Genomic DNA, 18,752 nt, shown 5'->3' with positions numbered 1-18,752 from the left:
GGAGCTATGGAAGGTCGTTCGGGTAGTGGTCGATGAGGCTGGAAGGGGGCAAAGCAGGAGGCGGAAGCAGCTGCGTCGCGCAAGCTGCCGGACTAGTGAACGAGCTGATGGAAGGGTTGTTCGGCGGTGGTTCCGGCGTTGGGTGAGTGGGGTTGTTTGGTTCAGACGGTGGTCGACGAGGGGAGTGCGACAGGCTGTTTGGGCAGTGACGTTTGGTGGTGGTGTTGAGCTGGTTTTTGGACGTGAGGGCGACTGGTTTGGTGGTGGTGTTGAACTGGTTTTTGGACGTGAGGGCGACTGGTTTGGTGGTTTTGCTGGACGGGGGATGCGACGAAGCTTGGTGGTCAGTTGAAGGTGGTGTTTGGGAGCTGAAGGTTTGACGACGATGGTTATGGAGGATGAAGAGAGGGTGGTTGCCGGTGTTTGGTGGTGGGTCACAACGCGGGGAAGTAGGGTTTTCTTCTTCTTCTTCTTGTTGAAGAAGAAGATTGAACAGTAGTCGTTTCCCGTAGGGTTTTTGCTTCAAAGAAGATAGGGAAGTTTGGAAGGGTTTTCGCAGGTTTTTTCTTCTCTTTCAGTAGGTTTTTCTTCTTCTTCTTCATGAAGAAGAAGATGTACAATACTCTTTCTTTAAAAAAAAATCCCCAACCCTCCTCCTGCCCGTTCTTTTCTTTCTTTAAGATTTCCAAAGTCCCCTCTTTTTCAAATTCCAACTCCCTTTTCGTTTTTCCCTTTCCCAGTAGGTTTTTTCTTCCTTTTAAAATTTCCCAAGTCCCCTCTTTTTCAAATTCCAACTCCTTTTTCGTTGGTCCCCCCACGTTCCTTTGGTGTTTGTCCGTGTTTTTGTAATACAATGCCCATGAAAATGAGCCCCACGCGTGGTGGGGTTCGAGGCATATGTCCCCCACGCGTGGTGGGGTTCCCCACGTGTCCTGGACACGGTTTATTATGGGCTAGGTCCGAAAATTAGGCCTAAAACCGGGTAGTTTGAACCCGAATATTATTCTTTTGCCCGGACCCGAGAAATAGGAACACGTTGCTTAACTAGTCCTATGTAAGCAAAATAACTACCAAAAATAAGACTAGTATTTAAACAAAACTATATATTTTTAAATATTTTTCAAGATTTTAAAATAGCTACAAAATATTAATAAAACTATTTTTTTGTAATTTTCGTTTTTAAATATTAAGATAAAATATGAGGTAACATTTTTGTATTTTTCAAAGTTAAAAATGACTATAAAACCTTAATAGAACTATATTTTTTGTAATTTTCGAAATTATATAAAGTACAAAAATAAAGTGCAATTTTTGTATTTTTCAAGTTTATGAGAGATACATAAACTAAAATTTATATATATATTTTTTGAAATTTTTCTTTTTGCAACGAAATAAAGTAAAAATAGTTAAAATAGCTATACTAGACCCAATTTCACATATTCACGCTAAAAATGTGAAAATTCTCGGGGAGGGTCAAAAATCACGTGCTTACAGCTGCCCCTCTTTGACTGGAAACACGAAGAGTTTTCCGACAAAGAACGACTAGACGTGTTTATCTTAAGAAAACTAAAAAAATGACCATTTTTTTAAATTCAGACTTCCTTTTTTTTCAAAATATCCTAGGAGAAAATTCGCCAGACTAAGTTTTCTATTTTAGAAGAAAGATTCATCAGACTAAGATGTTAATCCTAGGAGAAAATTCATCAGACTAGGTTCTTTTTTTCTTTTTTTTTTTTGGTATCTTAGGAGAAAGATTCATCCGACTAAGACGTTTATCCTAGGAGAAAATTCAGCAGACTAAGATTTTGATCCTAGGAGAAAGTTCATCGGACTAGGTCCTCTTTTTGTTATCTTAGGAGAAAGATTCATCAGACTAAGATTTTGATCCTCAGAGAAAGTTCATCAGACTAGGTCCTCTTTTTGTTATCTTAGGAGAAAGATTCATCAGACTAAGACGTTTATCCTAGGAGAAAATTCGTCAGACTAGGTCCTTTTTCTCTTTTTTTTTGTTTTCCTTTTTTTTGGTATCTTAGGACAAAGATTCATCCGACTAAGACGTTTATCCTAGGAGAAAATTCAGCAGACTAAGATTTTGATCCTAGGAGAAAGTTCATCGGACTAGGTCCTCTTTTTGTTATCTTAGGAGAAAGATTCATCAGACTAAGATTTGATCCTAGGAGAAAGTTCATCAGACTAAGTCCTTTTTTGTTTTCTTAGGAGAAAGATTCATCAGACTAAGACGTTTATCCTAGGAGGAAAAATGTGAAGATCAATGGCAAGATTTTATACACAATAGCAAGACAAATAAAGACAAAGATTTGAGAAACTTCCCTTTGTCGGCTTTTCTCGTCTTTTCTTTTTCTTCTCTTTTTTTGTTTGTTTTTTTTTTCATTTTTTTTATCTTTTTGAATCACTTTCCTTGCACCGCTTTGTTCCTGTTTCATACAAAGAAACATTTGTCAGTTTTGAAAATGGTGGCCGGTTTGTGGCCTTGAGTCTTGTGCAGTTTGGCTTCTGCTCAATCAGCTTGAGTCAGTCTCAAAAGACTTTTGTTCTGCACCAACTCTGATTGTTTCACACCAGTACCACTTGTATTTGCAGCTCAAACAGCCTTATCCCAACTGGAGATCTTTTCTTAGATGACCTTTTCTGATATCTTGAATGACTTCCTGCTTTTGAGAATTTATCTGTTAGAGAAAATCACAAGTTATCTTTGCTTATGCCAAATAGGCTGACAAGAGTCTTTTGGGGGAGCCTTTGCATGAATCCTCAAGGCACGTTGACAGTAACAAGTGTACTGGCCAAATTTACTTTGTGCAACTGAAAAGCTGGTAGTAGATTTTGAAATATTTTCTTGCTTGTTTTGACAAAGACTGACTCAGAGGGAAGGGTACAATGCTATAAAGAAACAATATTAACAAGAAATGCCCCCTGTTGGAAGGACAGAAGGAAGAATTTTTTTTTCCAATAACTGGCCTTAATGGTCATGACATACATTTTGGACTCAACGACCTGATCTATCAAACTAATCCAATCTTCCCTTTTTCCATTATTATGAGCTTTGAAGTCGGGCTTGTTCGTGCCAATTCTCTGCATCAGCTTTACGACTCACTTTCGACTAGTGGTGCCCCGAGGGATTTTCACCAACAAGTCTCTCTCATTTATTTATCTCTGCTTACCGTCGTCTTACAGTGCCCGTGAGGCTTTTCACTAATAAGACTCTCTTATTTTTCTTTTCTTTTTCTTTCCTTTTTTGTGAGAAACTTGACGGTATTCTACGTCATGTGACAACCGTTGCTCATTGCATGCTTCTCTTGGCATTCTTGAAGGCATATCGGGAGGTCTTTATTTGGAAGGATTTTGGATAGGCTTGGAAAGAAAGGACGTCATGAAGGCTCAAAATAAACTCAAAGTAAAGGGGGTTGTGGACTTAGAACTCTTGGAATCGACTCTTTCAAAAGTGAAATAAAATTTGTGCCCCATTTTCAGCTATTGGGGATTTTTTTGGGATTTTTTTCATTTTTCTTTTTTTGAATTCTTATTTGGTTGGACCGAACCGTGAGGCTGCCTATATATCCCCTTTTAAGGAATCAGGTCGAACATAGTTCAAACATCTGACCTAAACTATTTTTCATCTTTTTTTCTGTTTCTCTTTTCCTTTTTTTCTTTTTTTTTCTCTTTTCTTTTTTTTTTTCTTTTTTTTCTTTTGTTTGCCCCATCTTCTATTTTTGAAGGCATGGACCTTTGACAATTCTTTTTTTTTTATGAACTTTCTATGAATTGCCCCAGTTTGTACTCTTGGGACATGGATTTTTTTTCTTTTTCTTTTTTCTAAACTTGATTCCAAAAGAGGGTAGTCAAAGAAAAATAACACAGGCTCAAAAGGGGTAGCAAAGGATATAAAGTGTTTGGGTAGCAGAAAAAGGGCCTCCCCACCTCAAGAACGTCAAACATGGTATCTTTTCGTGATCACAACATTAACGAACATGTCTGTCTTCTTGGTGTGCCATGGTTACAAGACATTTTTTCATCCCTTAGTGACAAACTTTCCAACAAACTTCAATTGATTAAACATCCTCAAGCCCGATCTTCACAATGATTTGAAGGTGACTTTTACTCGACCTTAGTTCCAAAGTATTCCAACTCTTTATTCATCCTCAAAAGTATTTTTTTAGTTATCGAATTCCAGATTAAATCAGTTCCTAAGATCTGGCCTAAATTTCTGCATGCATGTCATGTCATTAGAACGAGCGAAAAAAGAACTAGGAATAGAATGACACAAAAGGACAAACTGTATTTTATTGAGTAAATGATGAAAGGGTTTTACAACTAAACAAGCAACCTAAAATACGAGTTACAACCTTAAAATAACCCGAATAATGAAAATAGCAACAGAACAGACAGACAAGACTCACGCAAACAGAATGGAGGGATAGAAGGATTTGACTCAATAAAACAAATAAAATTTGGATCAAAAGCCTGAAATAACCCAGATAATAGAAAAAACATCAAAACAAGCTACCAAGATTCCTTCCTAGTGAGGAGGGAATGACTTTTCAATTGCTAGGCTTGATATTTAGCCACAAATTTGCTCATCAAAATCATCTGAGCCTTCTCAAATTTCAAAATCATTAACTTCAGTTAGCAAATTCCCGAGAGGATTTTCATAGTCCCTGTCACCACGCATCATCTTCACAAAGTGTGCATCATCATGTGCAGGTAAAGGATTCTGCGCGATATTCTGGGTGTTACTGTCTTGGATCACAATCAGGTTTTCCTGGATCATACTTTCTATTTCTCTTTTCAAATCCCGACAGCATTCAACATTGTGCCCCTGGGCATTGGAATGGTATTCACACCTTTTAGAAGGGTCAAAGCTTCTTGCACGTGGGTCCACATGATTTGGAGGAATAGGTGCAATCATGTCATAATGCTTTAATTTCTCAAACAAGCTTGCATAGGACTCTCTTATTGGTGTAAAATTATCTTTCAACTTTTGTTCCCCTCTATACCTCTGGCCTGGATGTGGGTTATAAGGTACCTGAAAATTTTGTGGAAGCTGGTGGAGATTTTGTGATGCTCGTGCTCGCCTTCTAGGGTGTTTTGGTGGATGGACAACATACTGATGCAGAGCGACAGAGTATTGTGGGTTCTGAGGTGGATAATACTACTCAGGGGAGTCATGGAAAACTTGAGGAGGCTACTCATACCTTCGAGATGTTCTCCTGGGACCTCTTCTCGACCCTGATGTCATCATGATTTCTTCAACCTTCTCATTTGTGTCGCTAAAATTATCGGACTCAACCCAGACAGCCTGAGTTGCAGCTTTAAAAATTGTTTGACTTATAATTTTGCCTATCTTAAGACCATTCTCTACCATTTCTCCCATTTTGATTGCTTTCGAGCAGGATTTGCCAATTGCGGACATCATGTTTTGAAAGTAATCTGGCTTTTGCGCTTGAAGGAATACAGTGATTAGCTCGTGGTCATCCATGGTGGCTTAACTCGAGCTACTTGCTCTCTCCATTTAGTGGCATATTCCCTGAAACTTTCACTTGGTTTCTTCTTCAGGTTTGAAAGGGAAATGTGGTCTGGGGCAATGTCGATGCTGTATTGAAACTGATTGACAAAGGCATGTGCCATGTCATTCCAGACGTACCAGCGAGATATGTCTTGAACCATAAACCATTCAGAGGTTACTCCCGTAAGGCTTTCCACAAAATAAGCCATCAGCAATTCTTTGTTTCTTCCCGCACCTCTCAGTTGATTGCAATACCTTTTCAGGTGGGCTATGGAATCTCCATGTCCATCATACTTTTCAAATTTGGGAGTCTTGAAACCAGACGGCAAGTGGATATCGGGGAACATGCATAGATCTTTGAAGGCAACACTCTTTTGACCTGCCAACCCTTGCATATTTTTCAACCGTTGTTCTAAGCTTTTAACTCTTTGGGTCATTTCTTCCTGTACCATCTTTCGGGCAGGCTTCTCAATGTTTGCAGGAAGATCAAACGAGTACGAGTGGTACTTAGGAGAGTGGTATTTCTCTTGCTGTGTAGCAAATTGTGACTCATGACGAGGTTGTCCTTGACCACTGGCCCATGCTTGACGCATTTCAGTCAATTGCTGTTTCAGTATTCTATTTTTCTCAAACATAGTAGACTCTTGTTGAACCCTCTGATCCTGAGTCTCTTGAGTACTTGTAATAGCTTCGATGTCAGTTATCATTTTCCTTGAATCTTGTGTTTCTAGCTTACCACAAACCGACCACCTCAACTTTCTTCACAATTCAAAACAAAACATGTTAGAATGAACTCAGTTGGTCCTTATTATTATCAGTATTTTTTCATTTCTTCATTTTTTTATTTCTTTTTAATGGTGATCAAACCTGTTGTGGGTTGCCTACGTATCATGTGGGAACATGAATCAGATCTTGCGTAGTTCGGGAAGATCATGAATAAAGTAAATAAACTAACTTTTTTTGAATTTTTTATTTTATTTTTTCGAAAGAAAGACTTATAAAGAAGAAAGGGAATATTTTTGGATTTTGATTTTTCTTTAGCATTTTTGCAAAGAAAGACTTCTAAAGAAGAAAGATTTTTTTTTGAATTATTTTCTGGAATTTCAAAATAAAAACTTCTAAAAAAGAAAGAAAATATTTTTGGAATTTTATTTTGAATTTATGAAAAAATGCTTCTAAAAAAAGTAAATATTTTTGAATTTTGATTTTTTTTTTCAATTTTGAAAGAAGAATGAAAATATTTTTGGATTTTTGGAAGAAACTAAAAGAAAATATTTTTGTATATTTTTTTTTTTTTAAAAACAATTAGGGTCTAAAAGAAAGGCTTTCTAAAGAAGCAAGTAATGGAAAATATTTTTGGATTTTTTGAAAATTGGGGTCTAAAAAAAGACTTTTCTAGAGAGGAAGTAAGGAAAATATTTTTGGATTTTTTGAAAATTATGGGCCGGAACCGATGAGGTTTGCCTACGTATCTCACATCCGGTGAGAATCAGACCCACGTAGTTCGCCCGTTTCGACGCAACAAGAAAATATGACTTATTTTGAAATGACTTTTCTTCTTTTTTCAAAATTTCAACAGAATTTCAGGGTAATTCAAATACCTACCTCTCACTTTTTTTTTTGATTTTCATTTTCTTTTCCTATTCTAGAAGCCAGTCAACATGCAAGCCGAAATAGATAGATACGCAAGTAGCACGTAAGATGCATCAGGATGGTCTTTTGATTTGAGTGCACCTGTCTTAGATGGACCCAACCCCTATGTTGAGTCCCCAAAGTCAAATGCAGATGATACAAACAAACGTTCCTACTAGGGATCCGGCATGAGGCTGAGTTATTCTAAGCTAAAAACCTGGGTATATGGTTCTAGACTTGTGTACCCGAGCGGACAACTCGAGCCGAGGAGGAGGCTACGTACCGGGAACCAAGAGGCCATCCGGCTTAGTAACTTGTCCGAGCCACTTTCTTATTTCAAGGTGTGACACTAACAGAACAGAGAGTCTCGACCAGCGAGCACATCCCCGAAGATGAGAAGAGAAGGGTTTCGTAGCAGTTTATATACAGTTCAGATAATATCAAAGCGGTAAAAACATCACTTACACATTAGGCCCAAACATGTAACAAAGTCAGATAAAGACAAATATAACAATTTATCTAAGCTCGAATTCTGAACCCTGAACCAGAGATTCTGGGTTTGGTCCCCAGCAAAGTCGCCAGAGCTGTCACACCTCCTTTTACCTACACCCCGCGGAAAGGTGTATAAGGGAGTTTTTTCCAACTTAAAGTGACAATCGAAAAGGGATTATCTATTAAAAGATTCAGAGTCGCCACTTGGGATAATTTAAGGTGTCCCAAGTCACCGGTTCAAAACCTGAATCAAGGAAAAGATTGACTCTGTATTACAGTCTGCGAACACAGAATTCGGGTAAGGAATTCTGTTAACCCGGAGAAGGTGTTAGGCATTTTCGGGTTCCGTGGTTCTAGCACGGTCCTCAACTGTTATAATTGGCCTATTATCTGAATTCAACACATGTTTTAACCTATGGTTCAATTTTGACCTAATAACCGCTTTTATTTAATTAATTAAAGGAAGATTGCAACGTCATTTAAAATATGTTTCAAACCACGTCACATAAATCCACCCGCAGTTCGCGACACATTTCAGCTAACATTGTTGAGATTTGGATTTGGGTCACATGAAATGCACACCCGAGTTTAAGGAAGTAATTTTTAAAATAGCGTGCCTAAAGCAGCTACGCACTTTTAAATTTGCGAGGGCCATGGAAAATTCAATTGATGGCGCACCTCGATTTCTAAAGAGTTAAAAATAATTAAGTGAGGGCCATGGGCTTAGGAATTTTATTTGGCATGACATGCCTCAATTTATTTAACGTGAAAAGACAAAAATAACCAGATTTCGCCAATTTTACCAAGAATAAAAAACATGATATCAACCACTAATTAATGTACCAAATCAGATTTAAAGGGTTTAAAAATTTCTCATAAAGCACGTAGGATACAATCGTACGTTGAACTTCAATAAATTTCAACCAACATTCACATGGTCCATTATTGCTAATCCCGTCATTATTCAACTAACTTTTTGCAATTTCCTTGATTAACAAGAAGACGAAATAACAAATATGAAACCAACTAAGTGAAAAGGATTTCTACGAGAAAATATTTGGCAAGACATAAAAGATTATATAAATTTAACCATCCAAGCAAAAATGATAAAGAATATAACAACGGACCTTTGAAGCTTTTCGATATATTAAGATCTTCCAACTGGTTACAAGAAGAACACGTGACACTATGGCCAAACACGAACAGACTGTAAGCCGAAGACTAAGACGGAAAATCGGCGATCGGAAACAAACTCGAACCAGCACAAAAGCACTCAAGTAGGTTTCATGGCTGTTGTGGCTGTGATAGACGAAGAAGAAGGAGCAGTGGCGATGAAGATCTTTGTATGTGTGTGATTTTTAGGCTGGTTTCAGGCGAGCTGCAGAAGAAGAAGAAGAGATCAGCAGTGACGACTCAACATGGAGATTAATGGAGGGTGGCTATTTTTCAGGCTGGCGTGAAGGTGGGTTCGAAGGAGTTCTGGCCGTTGGGTGGTAGGTGATTAGCGTGAGAGATGTTACCATGGGGGGGTCTGTGATTTTTTTGAATAAAGGCGCTCCCAGATCTTTTAGGCGTCTGATTTTTGGTTCTAGCCACTTAAAAAATTTGGGCGCTCCACCATGAAGAAGATGAAGTTTCGCTTGGGGGGGGGGGGGCAGTTTGTTTTTTCCCGTTTTTTCTATGTGTGTGTGGTGTATCTTTATATAAAAAGAAAGCCTTCTTGGGCCAGAAGAAAAGAATCCAAAAATGGTTTTGTGGACCCCTCACTCACCTTTTCTCTTTGGTTTCTTCCCCAATCCCTTTTCCTTGTATTTTTATTTAGTTTCAGATCCCAGCCCCGTTTTTCCTTGTTTTATTTTTATATATCTGATCCCTCCCTTTCTTTTAGGGTGTGTGTGTGATACAGAGCTCAAAAGATGAGAGAGAGAGCGTGAGTGGAAAGAGTAGTCTGTTATCATATGAGAGTGTGTGAGGTGAGTGGTCCCCAGTCCATGTGTAGGTGAATTGTACATTGTATCTATTATTCTTCTTCCGTTGAGTGCCTTTGTGAAATTAAATTGTGCAAGGAGTTTGTTAACTAATTTTGTCTATTTGTGAGGGGTCCACCTAGAAAGAGTAGATGAACTTTCTTTTTAGTCTTCAAATCCTTTTTTTATATATAAGAAAGATAAGTTAGCTAGCTTCATAACAAAATCATTCTTTTCATTCTTCCTTTTGCTTTTCACGTTCTTTTTCTTCTTTTGTCCTTTTGTTTCTTTTTTATTTGTTTGTTTTCAATTCTTTTCTTATGAAAAATGAAACAAGCATTAATATTTATCTAACTAATAGGATTATCAATGAAAGAGACAAAATAAATACATTTTAAAATCTAATACTATTCTATATTTTATTAAAGACCTACAACTTAAAAGTAACACTAAACTAAGTGGAAATATATATTTTTTACAACTTTTCATTTTATCTATTGAAAACAAAATATTGATACTACATTAGTATAAACTAAAAGCAACTAGATAAATTACCTATTAACTAAAGTGAAGGAAAATATTTTTATAGTTTTCATTTTATGAAAGAAAAAAAAAGAGCTAAAAAACTAAAAATAGGCACAATAACAATATTAAAACTAAAAGGAATATATAAACATTATAAATGTGTAAAATATTTGGGAGGGTCAAAAATTACATGTCTACAGTGAGTACTCCAATTCAGTGAGTAATAATAATAAATGAAGACTGAGCGATAAGAAATCACATAAAAGCACATCAACATGCTATAAAGAAGCAGTATAAAACCAGTAAAAGTAATGAAACAATGAAAACATATAAAGACACCTTAGTTCAGAAGAAGCTTATTTAAAACACCTTTTTAACAGTTAAACAATTAAATGAAAAGCAGCTAGAACAGGTAAACACATAAAATTCGCCCCTCGGGCACAATGTCAACAGAATCCGCCCTTCGGGCAATATCATGGAACAACACCAGCCCCTCGGACTATATCTCGTATCACAATGGGTACCTGCGCTCACTGGGGTGTACAGACTCCGGGATGGGCCCTTACGGCCCAAGCGCAATATCAAGCCATCTCGTGGCATAATCAATAGGCTCTCGGCCTCATATCAACAAGCCACCTCGTGGCGTACAATCTCAGGCCCTCGGCCTCATAATCATGAATTAGTGTATCCTCACAACGCAGGCCCTCGACCTTACTCAATCACAATCTCATAAGCCACCCGGGCAACAAGAAACCATGATGCTCAGCCCAAATTATCATTTTAAATATCACTTAATGTATTAAAATAGAGTAAACATGGTTGAGTTATGAAAACAGTAGAATATGACATGACTGAGAACTAGTATAAAGTCAAAATGGTGAGAAAATATCAGTAAAAATCCCTTAAGGGTCCAAATAGTTGGCACGATGCCCAAATATGGCATTCGACCCAAAACATGATGATAACAAATAGTTTTCAATCAAATATGCGGTAAAAATAGTCATTCAGGATGGACTAAGTAACAATCCCCAACGGTGCGCGACCCCACGCTCGTCATCTAGTGTGTGCATCACCTCAATATAGCACAACAATGTGTAATCCGGGGTTTCATACCCTCAGGACATCATTTACAATCATTATTAACCTATATCCGGTCCAAATCTCTAGCTCGCGATGCCTTTTCCTCTCGAATAAACCTCCGAATGCTCCAAATCTAACCAAAATCAGGGTAACACCAACAAAATATGCTAAGGGAACAAATTCCACTCAAAAGAAATCAAATTACAACGTAAATTCCGAAATTAGCCAAACCCGACCCCGGGCCCACGTCTCGGATTCCGATAAAAAATGCGTCAATAGACTCCTTATCACTCCACGAGTTCATTCATATCAAAAACATCAAAGTCCAACCACAAATGACCCCTCAAATCTCAAATTCTAGGTCTCCAATTACAAGCCCAAGTTCTTCAATATTAGGCTTAAATTCCATGATTAATTAGATATAATTCACAATAGGATCGAGTAATAAGTCCATAAATCTTACCTCCAAGCGTTCCCCCTTGAATCTCTCTTCAATCCTCTTCAAAAAGCTCCAAAATCGCTCAAAAATGGTGGAAGTTAGCCCCAAAATCGCGGACAATAGCTATTTAAATATTCTGCGCATTAAAAACCTTCTTCGCGAATGCGGTCAAAGCCTCGCGTTCGCGAAGCACAAGCTAAAATTGACCACATTTCCTCCATCGTGAACGTGCCTGACCTCTCGCGAACGCGATGCTTCCTGACTTCAACCTTCGCAAACGCGGCTCCCCTTCTCGCGAACACATAACTCAATGGCCCAGCCCTTCGCGAACGTGCTAACCCTTCCCGAATGCGAAGGACAATAGTCTGCAACACTTCAGCAGATTTCTGCAACATTCCAAAACATGAAATGGTCCGATTGACCATCCGAAACTCACCCGAGGCCCCCAGGACCACAACCAAACATGCCAACATAACCCATAACATCATTCAAACTTGTTCCAATCTTCGGAACGCTCAAAACAATATCAGAACACCAAATTCGCATCATATTCAAGCCTAAGAATTTCAAAATCTTTTAAGTTATGCTTTTGATCAAACAGTCTACCAAACCACATCCGAATGACCTAAAATTTTGTACACACATCCCAAATGACACAACGGACCTACTGCAACTTCCGGAATTCCATTCCCACCCATTTATCAAAATCTCACCTATCAACCGAAAAATGCCAAAATTCCAATTTTGCCAATCCAAGCCTAAATCTACTACGGACCTCCAAGACACATTCTAATCACACTCATAAGTCCCAAATAACCTCCCGAAGCTATCCGAACCATTGGAACTCACATCCGAGCCCTTTAACACATAAGTCAACATCTAATTGACTTTTCCAACTTAAGCTTCCTCAAAAGAGTCTAAGTGTCTCAAACCTTACCAAAACCTCTCCGAACACGAGCCAACCAACCCGATCACACATAGAATCGATAAACAAAGCAATAAGAAGTAGACATGGGGGAAACAGAGCTGTAACTCATGAAATAATCCCCACTAAAGATATATTTTTAGCGGCGACTTTGTCTCCACAAATGGTATAGTAAGATCTCTCCAAAAATTGGCTTTGAAAAATAATCGTCACCGAACGTTACAATTTGTGGCGAGGTCGCCATTATAGGCATTTAGTGGCAACTCTAGTCGCCATAGAAAATTATTAATTTAGTGGCAGTATTAGTCGTCACAGAAAACCTCACCTTTTGTGTCAACTTGCGTCACCACTGATGCTATTTGGTTTTAATGGAAGCTAAGAATCGCAACCAAAATATTTTTGTGTCAGCAAAAGGTCGCCACAGATAAGCTTCTTTGAAAATTTAATCACTAGAAAAGCAGTTTTTTAACTAAAATTAATACACAATTTTTTCATATATTTATGCTAACTGCCAAATAATAATATAACCCATTTATATTATGAAATCTGAACAATAGAATATTTTCATTGTTAAAAGGTCAACGCAACATAAAGTAGTCAATACATATGTGTACAAACAGCAAAACACATAAACAATCTTCATATACGCCAATGTATTCTACCATATACAAAAAGAATAGTCAGCAAACTAGTCCAATATCTTCAAAGTACTCCAACATCTTCAAAAAACTCCTTGAGCAACTTCATTTCCTTATTGTTGAATATTTCATCCTTGCTATTAAGAAAAATAAAGACACATTATCAATATATGCAACATGTAAAAGGAATGCAAATTCTAAGTCAAGTACTAGAGGAGAGGTCGGATACTCACTTGAACTCCACCATATTCTGCTTGCAATTGATAATCTAGAGGTCTTTTTACAAACAAAAAAAGTAGATAATTATAGGACCTAATGGCACCACACTTCGATAAATCTAACTCGATGCATTATAACAACAATAAATCAAAATAGGGAAAGGACCAAATATCCTATACTTTTAGATTGCCAAAAATATGCGGGAGAAAGGCATCAGATGCTTAGCATTAAAGTGAACAGGGAGAATAAGGTCCATATTATTTCACTGTGAATATCCAAACACCCAAAAGATACATGTTTACTTGTTGCATTCTTACCATCATCGCATCCACCTTCACTGTGTGAGCGCTCCTCTTTTAGTTTCCTTTGCAACTTAAAAGCCACTTGTTCTTCTAATTTTCTTTCCAAATCTGCAGCCATTTGTTCATGTTCTTCTTGCAATTTTCTATCCATTTCTGCTTGCATCTATTGGCGCATAATTTCCATGGCAGAAGACATACTTGCCTCTAAGTCTACTTGTTTGACACGACTCTTTTTCGGAGGCCTCTTTCCGTATCCTTTTCCACGAACATAGCTAGTTCGTTCACCAAGTACAGTGGTTAAAATATCATCTGCACTCATTGGATGCTCATTTTCTTTAGATTGTTGTTGAGCCACAATTTCTTGGAGATGACCCTATAATTATGGATAACAGTTTATACTATAAAATAGGAAGCAAATTACAAAAAATAAAATATTGATGTCAAGAAATTACATGCATTTGTTGTGACTATGGATCCGACCACACCAATTCTCCTTAATCATTTTTACGAGTGTGTTGGAGTTCCCAAACTCGATCTGGTGCTGCCTTTGTTCTGTTATTAGGATTTCTCTATGATTTATAACAATAAACTAAAATATTATATATTTATAACCTCATAATAACATCAATGAATTAGAAAAAATTATATAGTGGTAGGGGTAAATGCATTTGTATTGTCGACTCCTCCACTTCGGCAAATGACTTTGAGCCACATGAGTGCTTAGTTGTTTGTTTCCCCCTGTTTAGTTTGTTCCTCTCACTCTTAGCCTGCAATTAAATAAATATATTAAGAGCCAACATTTAAATGGTAATTTATTATGCAATTTTATTATCAAGTTACCTTGAATGCTGGACTTGCAAAATGTTCTACCAGGAACACCCAATCTTTAGGTGTAACATCATTTGGCCTATGAGACAATCTCTCTTCATCAGTATCATAGAGGGAGTAGTCGGTATGCAATCGAGTCTTCCATGCTCTAAAAAGTCTTTGCATAGTGTATACCACAAGAGCTTGTAACACATATTTTCGCATACCACTAGCTTCAAATTTATTCTAAGAGTAAAGCTATTGAAAGTAAATATAATGTGTGACATAAAAGTCGAATCATGACATTAAAAGTAAATTGTTACCATAACCTTCAACCACATTACTTCTCCATTTTTTGCAATTATTGCCTTCCAATTACCATATCTAAAAGAGATAGTGCTTCGCATAATCAATCCACAATAGTTAACAATATCCCTCGACCCAGGACGCACGACTCTCATAATGTCATCTGGAATGATAGTAGCAATTTTACTTCTGCTTTGTTTTCAAGTCCACTTGTAAAGATTTGTATTTTCCTCTGCCTTTCTTAGATTTATTGCACGAAGATGTGACGCAAAAGATCCATATGAACCGTTGTTAATTCACTGTTGTCATTGTTATTTTCTAAATAGAATCACTTTAAGTATTTCAAAAAAGCAAATAGTAAGATATATCTATTTCAGTAGGAAGATAAAGTAGTTGAAAATTAGAGGCTAATTTCCGGGAAGTTTTGCTCAATAAATGTGGATGAATATTCAAAGTCTAGTTTCCAGGAAGCCTAACAATTACCAACATGTTGAGAAGGTAATAACCAACATGTATTATTTTCAAAGCTTCATATTGCTCCCCAAAATACCAACTAAAATCATAATTTGACTTTAATAGAGAACTAACCTGGGCCACTATTCTCAATCTCCGGAGTTGTATGTGCAGTTTCAACAAAAATCTGTGATGAGTGTGACTCAATCGGAAGTCCATGATGAGAGTTACTTGATCTACTTTATATTGAAGCTTGTGTTTGCGACTGAAATGCTTGTGGCGGTGACTGTCTCTGAGATACTTGTGGCTGTGATTGTGTCCGAAATCCTCCAATATTGCCATGTACACGGCCCTTTCCATCCCTTCCACCTCTACCTCGTCCAATTCCTGTCATTTAATTTCCTGTAGCATCATATAAAAAGTATGAATAAAGATTCATATTTTAGCATAACCTACGCATAGTCCAGGAACTATAGAGAAAATTTAGACTGAATGAGAATATATTGAGAAAAAGAGTATCGGATCTGCATAGGAAAATCAGCAAGATATATCAATCAAAACAGAAAAGAATAATAGAATTATTCTCTTACAAAGAGAATCAAAACCAGCAAGATATAACAATCCAAACAGAAAAGAATAATAGATTTATTCTCTTGCAAAGACTCTTGCAAAGAGAATCAAACAACTTAATAAGTTCTAAATATTACATATAAGACTCACTTTAAATGTCCAAATAAGAACCAATATTTATTAAATCACACAAAAAAGAGCAACTAAAAGTGATATAAGAAAACTCCATAGAAAGACATAAGAAATCTATTTTTTGGTCACTCCACATCACTGTCCTCTATGTTAATGTCATCTTCTTCACTTTCTTCACCCTCGGACATATATATATCATTGTCATTAATAAAATCATCTTCTGCATTATGCATACTTTTCTGAGCTTGTTCAGTTGCATGATTATGAGTAATGCTTTGTTGCTCAATATCACCCCTATGTAAAGATATCACAGTATCATTTTCTTGATCATCAGTATGCAATATATTAAATTCAACCTCTTCTTGTTGATAAGCTTCTTCATTCATTAGTACTTCATCATCATCAATCTCTATACCACTATCATCCTTTTCAGGCATATTAAAAAGGCCGTGAGGATTTTTCTTTACAATAGCAAGCCATTCTTTGTCAATCATATCATTCAAGTAGAAGACTTGTTCAGATTGAGATGCCAACACAAATGGTTCATTTGTACTTAAGGCACAACGAGTGTTCACACTTGTGAAACCATATTTGTCAATCTTATACCCTTTTCTTAAATGAGCCACATCTCACCAATAACACTTGAAGAGATAAAATTTCCTATTTCCCAGATAAGACAACTCGTAAATGTCCTCCAACACACCATAATATTCCTTCTTAGAGTCTGAATCATCTCCTCTTACAAGAACTCCACTATTCTGCATTTTTGTTCTTGACTCAAGATTTTTTGTCTGAAACTTAAATCTGTTCACCATCAATGTGAAATATCGATGCACCAGTGGTCTTGGACCAACTGCTAAACTTATAAGCTCATCACTTGCATACCCTTGAGCAGATAGTTGAATGATCTACAAAGATAAACAACACCCTCATAACCAATAATATCATGGGATAGTTACACTTATATTTAAAGTGATTTGATTAGACACATACACGTGCACAAAACAAATCAAGAAAGTCGTTGTTATGGCTTTCATCTCTCATTGAACTTTGTCTTTCAATATCTCTTTTGTGCTCCCAGTATTTAAATAATAAATTTAGATAAAACAATGTAGTTGAACTCTTTAATTGTAAACTCTCTTAGAATGAATTAAAAACTTACTCCATAAATGGCCAAACTTCTTCACATTTTGAAGCACATACATGCATACTTGTTTGAACTCATCTTGAGATAATGTAATGGCATTTGAACCACCTTTTGATCGCCCACAATTTTTAAAGATAAACATCTCACCATTTAATATAGATTCATCATCATTCCTAGCTGGTCTATTGAATTTAGTTGAGATATTCTTTGAGTATTGTGAGCAAAATGTGAGGCTTTCTTCTGCCAAATAACCTTATGCAATAGAACCTTCAAGATGAGCTAAATTGCGAACATATGACTTAAGTATCCGTAAGTACCTATATGCAAATGACTTGTTAATAGAATGTACCATTAAAAAGTATAGCATTGAAATGTATGGAATACATTACCTCTCGAAAGGATACATCTACCAATATTGAACAAGTCCACCAAACTTTGCCTCTGTTGTCAAGTGAATTGGCAAATGAATCATGACATCAAAGAATGTCAGAGGAATTTTTTTTTTGAAGTTTGCATAATGTGACATCAATTTAAGCTTCTAGGATATCAAGATCTTCAATTGTCAGGCTCTTTGAATAGAGATTCTTAAAAAAATTGCCTAATTTTATAATTGGTTCAGACACCTCCTTGGGTAGCAAACCACAGATTGCTACTGAAAAAATATCTTGCAATAATACATGGTGATCATGGCATTTCAATCCATGTATTATTTTACCATTTATGTTGACACACCTTGAAATGTTTGATGAAAAGGCATCCGGAACCTTTAAATTAGCTAAGAAGCTGCATACTTTTAACTTTTCTTGCGGGGACAATGCATAACATGCTGCCGGTAACAAAACATTGTTCCCATCCTCAATTCGATGTAACACTTTCTTGATACTATCACGACCCGGACTTCCCATCCTCGGAAGTCGTGATAGAGCCTACTCGTGAAAGCTAGGCAAACCGAGCGTTATAGATGTTATTACCCTTTTACCTTAACCTTTTAACAATTTCAAATTAACATGTGATCAATAGTGGAATAATAATAATAATAATAAAATAAATGCGGAAGATGAAATCTGATAACTTAACCAAATACTAGTGCGAAAACTCCAAAATACAACTCTACCTAGAACTGGTATCACAATATCATGGACCATCTACAAATACTACAAATAGTGGTCTGAAAGAAAGATACAAGTCTGTCTCTGAAGTAAATGAAAATAGAATATAAAAGATATAAGGGGGACACCAAGGCCTGCGGACATCTGCAGGACTACCTCGGGTCTCTTCTGGACAGAAGGCAGCAACTTCGCTATGGTCCAAAAGCTCTAGTGTTAGATCTAATTTTAATGATGAAAATTATATATTTGCCTCTTGTGTAGGAACTCTTGGATTTACGAAGGAACGCATGGAAACATATGGAGATTGACGGAATATAGGCTCAACTAAAGGACGCAATCAATCCTGAAGATACTAACACATTCAATCCTAAAGATACTGACAAAATCAAAGGACGCGATTAAAGGAAGATGAAATCATAGAAGATACAGATGTGATCAATTATAGCAAAACTCAAAGAATCAGATAAATCAAGATCTCTCTGAAGATT

The 18,752-nt window shown here is 36.8% G+C and overlaps 1 long non-coding RNA gene across 7 annotated transcripts in view; it reads right to left on the bottom strand.

Annotated features, from left to right (window-relative positions):
* Positions 1 to 9,667, bottom strand: part of LOC104236063 (uncharacterized) — a 38,393-nt gene extending 28,726 nt beyond the window's left edge. For 3 of the 7 annotated variants that reach the window (XR_011401746.1, XR_713347.2, XR_011401696.1), the window contains exon 1: positions 8,773 to 9,666. This is a non-coding gene — a long non-coding RNA (uncharacterized lncRNA). Of the gene's footprint in view, positions 1 to 8,772 lie in introns of all 7 variants that reach the window. The other 4 variants (XR_011401851.1, XR_011402123.1, XR_011402050.1 and 1 more) reach the window with 4 other exon arrangements.
* Between the last annotated feature and the right edge of the window lie 9,085 nt (positions 9,668 to 18,752).

This window comes from Nicotiana sylvestris, chromosome 1 (assembly GCF_000393655.2).
Source record: "Nicotiana sylvestris chromosome 1, ASM39365v2, whole genome shotgun sequence".
Taxonomy (NCBI): Eukaryota; Viridiplantae; Streptophyta; class Magnoliopsida; order Solanales; family Solanaceae; genus Nicotiana; species Nicotiana sylvestris.
Note: the sequence above shows the minus strand (reverse complement) of the source record. Positions and strands in the feature narration are given on the sequence as shown.